The following is a 5000-nucleotide window of genomic DNA, read 5'->3' on the forward strand; positions in this document are numbered from 1 at the left end:
TTCGTTTGTCTTTACGTTCTGAGTTCAAATTCCGCCGAGGTCGATTGTGCCTTTTATCCTTTTGGGGGTCGATAAATAAGTAGCAGTTGCGTACTGGGATTGATCTAATCGATTTAATCCCTTTGTCTGTCCTTGTTTGTCCCCTCTATGTTTAGCCCCCTTTGGGCAATGAAGAAATAAATATGAAATGTCGCCGAAGTCAACTTTACCTTTCATCTTTTCCGAGTCGATAAAAATAAGTACCAGTTAAGAACTGGGGTCGATGGAATTGACTTACCTCTTCTGGCCCTGTGCCAAAAATTTTCAAACCATTCTGACAATATCAAATTCTGCAATTGAATACCGTCTGTGGAAAAGAAAACAATGTTCATTGTATTAGCAGTTATTGTAAGAAATATGATATTAATAATAATAATAATAAATGCATACACTGCTAACAATATCTCATTTATAAACAAGTTGAAACAAAATATCGAAAACTCATTTAGCCCCAATAAAAATCCATCAGAATCTTCAAAAGAAAATAATTTGTCTTATGTGAAAAATAGTTTCTTTTGATGGTGTAAACATTCATAGAAAACCTACCGTTGCATAAAAAATATACAAACGTAACATCAAAAAATAAATTATGAAAGATTAATATTATTATGTACCAGATATACAACAAAATCGAAAACATTCTATCCATCCATCTTTTTCGTTCAATATTCTTGGGAGGGTAGAATCCCCAGGCACTTCCTCCATAAGGCCCTATCAGAAGCAACCGTCTCTGCACTTTCCAGATGGATTCCAAAGGATGACCAACTGAGACTTTGGATATTAGCCAACCATCTCATTCTTAGTCTACCCTTGTCTCCGGCCGGTTTACTCGGCTTGAAGGATCCGTCTTGCGATTCCTTCCTGCAACATTCATATCATATGTTCGGAATACCGGAGCTGTGACCACTCAATGCTCAGAGGTAGACACTCGACCTGGAGAGACTCCTTGATCTCCGAGCTACGCACCCTATCAAGTAATGTAACTCCCGAGAACCTTCAAAGGAACCTCTTTTCGACCACTTCTGTTCCCGATCGTACTCTTTCGGTTTAATTCCAGCTTCGTGCCTGGCGCGAAGAAGACCACCAGAGCTTGCGATACGAAAGAGGCTCAAAAGACCAAGATCGAAAACAATTTTACGCTAAATGACTTTCAGAAGTGAGCTGTGTGGCTATAATCACTAATCTAGCTATTATATATTTAATACAAGAATTTTTGCTGGAGTTAATTGTGTTTTCATATCTCTTTTTAACTTGTTTATTATGCATGAGGTGTTATTACGTGCAGTGTGCTTGATTTTTTTAATATTCAACATTATATAAAGTATGTTTTTTGCATATATATATGAAACAAGTTTGAAATAATGGTCATTACATATTATTCCTTTACTGGAGCAAATTTGGCTTACAGCTGTTTCCAGTAGTCATTATAGGTACATTACTAATAGGTTTGTGTAAAAACCAGTTAGTCTGGAGCCCATCCGCGTAATTACGATACAGAATTGTGAAGAACCATAATTTTTAACCCTACCAAAAGATTAAATAGACCTCTTCACTAATCTAAGAAATATTGTAACCTAATTTGTCACATACGCAAAAAGAAAATCAACGTTTTCAAAGCAATTCATAGAAACTACAACACAATAAAACATGAATTAACAATACTTTCTAACGAAAATGATGGGAAGCAAAAAAAGAAAAAGGATTGGAGAATCCGGGTATCGATCCCGGTACCTCTCACATGCTAAGCGAGCGCTCTACCACTTGAGCTAATTCCCCAGTGCTGCGGTAAATTTCCAAAGCTATATATATATGATATGTAAAATGAAATTTACGTCATATATGTAAATAGATGGTTGTTATAGCAATAATTAATTTAGCAGTTGAATATTGCTTACAGGAAGGCGAAAAGTAATTGTTAATGATAAGCAAACGCTCTACCGCTTCATCTAATTCCCTACCTGCAAGGATGTGATACGTAGGTATGTAATAAGTACAAATGTTTTGAAATGAAATTTGTTTATTTATTATACCTCAACAGAATTTCACTGAAAGTCTCCACCATTGGTAGAGAGAGCCTGCGAGGCGCTGAAGAAAAATGAGGAGATAACTGGGGTTGCAAAAAGGGTGTAGCGATGGATGGCAATGGCCCCTCTATTTTTCAATGGTGCACTTGAGTTTTGACAATAATGTTTAAAAATCGAATTGAAAACACATAATATGAGTAATCACGTCAAAAACCAAAACAATGTCAAGAAGAAATGGAGAATCCGGGTATCGATCCCAGTACCTCTCACATGCTAAGCGAGCGCTCTACCACTTGAGCTAATTCCCCAGTCTTACTCAACTATTTCCAGATAATATATAAAATGAAATTTACGTCACATGTAGATAGATGGTTGTTGAACAATCTCTTCGAAAACCAAAACAATTTTAGACAAAATGGAGAATCCGGGTATCGAACCCGGTACCTCTCGCATGCTAAGCAAGCGCTCTACCACTTGAGCTAATACCCCACCTACGATAGTCTGGGACCTATGTACGTAATAATAAGTAGAAATGTTTTGAAATGAAATTGATTATTTGTTATGCTCCAATAGAATTTCAGCGAAATTCTACACCCGTGGATCCCAAAGTGAACGGAACCGCACCCCTGTGGTGGTAGAGAGGGCCAGGGAAGCGTTGAAGAAAAATAGGTGATAATGGGGTTGCTAAAAGGGTGTGGCGATGGATGGCAATGTCCCTTCTATTTTTCAATGGTACACTTGAGTTTATAAAATGTCTAAAAATCGAGGTGAAAAATATTGCATAAGAAAACTAGCTTCAAACAAGAACAGAGAACAAAAGGAAAACTTTAAAACTTAACGAAGCCGGTTATAAAATTCCCAAAAGAATTCCGTTCAAAGACGAAAACATATGACACTGATCAAAAAAAAGTCAACAAAGCAGAATGGACAAATACTAACGAAGAAATAAATGTTTGGCATTGTTAACATTCTTCATTACTGCCACTATTTGTAAAAAGACTTTCTGGATGTTTCTACTGCAAGTGTTTGTACTGAACACCAGGTAACGCTACGACCATAGCTTCATCTATACGTTTCATTATTGTTTTTGCACTATTTATCGAACATCTTTTTATCGGTGTTTGTTATATTATTTTTTTTTATATTAACATTTCTTACTATTACCACTTTATTTGAAAAACAGAAAACATCAAAACATGCCAATACATAACCAAATTATTCAGATACAATAACCTCATTAGTAACTTTTGACCCCATAATCTTTAAAAACTTTATTCACTTTAAAATCCTAAAAAATCATGATTGCTGTCATCCTCAATCAGTTTCTGGCTGTCATTTTCCTCAAGTTCCTGGAATTCATCAGCTTCTTTACATTCCTCAAAGCCGTCGTTGTTTTCAGAATCAGATGTATCGTTATCGTTATATAAAAAAAAATCACCCTCAGAGCTATCTAGGGTGTTATTGATTCCAGATTTTTTGAAATCTTTTAAAATTATTTCAGTTTTTACTGCTTCCCACGAATTTTTCACGAATTGTTCACTTCACTGAATGATAATATTTGCCGCATTATATGTTACTGATATTTACTGCAATTCTGATTGAATAGATTGAGAATAGCAATGTGCTACCCTGAGCAGGTCCGTGTTTAAACTGGTGATGTCATTGATTTGGGACTGGCTGCTCACTGCAACTGCGCATATGTTTTGTCGGTGTCAGACTCGCTCGGTATTACCAAAACAATGTCCGCGAGATGGTTATAACGGAGAGACAATTGTTCCGTTGTTTGTTTAAGGGTTAGATAGAATTAAAATATTTTATGCTTCATCGAAGATTTGTTTTATTTATACGACGCTGTTACTTGTTGATACAGGAAATATAATAATAGTTACTGGTTGGAAATCTATAAACACCTATGATAGCATGTGGTTTGCCCCACCACAGCCATTAGTTAACGAATTATCACAGTCATTTATGGAACATTCTATGTTTAACCTATTATGGCATTCTGATAGTTTCAAAAATTATCATACGGAAAAATGTCTGGTTTTCAGTACAGACGTGAGCACTGAAGGAGTGTTTAAAATCCACGCCAATGGTGCATGTTAGTTTCCAAGCCGCTCGAGTGGCGGCGCCACTTCCATTGTTTTGGCTTGGTAAACAAAGATGGTAAGTTCATGTTACAGTAGGCAAACTTTGATTACGGTATTATGAGGCCATTTTACTCATAGTATTTCCACCAGTGTTAATTGTGAATAAAGCCACAATGTTTAGGGAAGTAGAAAAGTTCAAATGTGTAATGCTGAGATTTATCAGGAAATAAACATAATTCGACAAAGCGCCACGGAGAACCATGAACCGCAGTACTGATAATTATGGGATGTTGGGATATGGAGGGAGTAAATGTAGTATGTACAAGGTCTGTACACATGGTGTACAGTGTAATATACCATTATATTCATTTAGGGGATGCCAAGGTCCAAAGCTGGACTTCAAATCTGACCTTCACCATGCAGGACACACAGTGATTTGAGGGTCAAATTTTGAGGAAAAAAGCGCGTCTTATATTCCGCAAAATACGGTATATTATACTGAGAACCCGCTAAGTAGCAGTTACAGGACTAAAACAGCAGCTGTCTTAAGCGAGTTACGTAACCAAATGGTAAAGAATTAATAAACCATCGAAGTTTTCTAGATATCTACAACTCCCTTCGAACACTCAGAAAGAGTCTTCTCTCCGTTCATTTCCCAGAGAAATAGGCGACTCTGTTTGGCATGAGATTTCAGTTCATATCCAGGCTCCACATAATTTAACAGGACATTGGTCAAGCTACAAAAGTATGTCTACACGAATTTATCTTCCTAGATGTTGAATTACAAACTCACCAAAACCACTTGGTCAATGAATATTCCGCTTATAATTTCGTAATCCTTCAGCGT

At 36.5% G+C, this 5000-nt stretch overlaps 1 long non-coding RNA gene and 2 other non-coding genes across 3 annotated transcripts in view; all 3 read right to left on the reverse strand.

Annotated features, from left to right (window-relative positions):
- Positions 1–5000, reverse strand: part of LOC128247844 (uncharacterized) — an 18835-nt gene that overhangs the window by 13464 nt on the left and 371 nt on the right. The window contains exons 1-2 of the long non-coding RNA XR_008264168.1: positions 4947–5000; positions 278–346 (exon numbers count right to left, since the gene is read on the reverse strand). The exon at positions 4947–5000 is cut by the window's right edge and continues 371 nt beyond it. This is a non-coding gene — a long non-coding RNA (uncharacterized LOC128247844). The remainder of the gene's footprint in view (positions 1–277; positions 347–4946) is intronic.
- Trnaa-agc (transfer RNA alanine (anticodon AGC)) lies at positions 1743–1815 on the reverse strand. The gene has a single exon. It is a non-coding gene; the product is annotated as a tRNA-Ala (tRNA).
- Positions 2480–2552, reverse strand: Trnaa-agc (transfer RNA alanine (anticodon AGC)). The gene has a single exon. It is a non-coding gene; the product is annotated as a tRNA-Ala (tRNA).

Source organism: Octopus bimaculoides, chromosome 5, assembly GCF_001194135.2.
Source record: "Octopus bimaculoides isolate UCB-OBI-ISO-001 chromosome 5, ASM119413v2, whole genome shotgun sequence".
Lineage (NCBI taxonomy): Eukaryota > Metazoa > Mollusca > Cephalopoda > Octopoda > Octopodidae > Octopus > Octopus bimaculoides.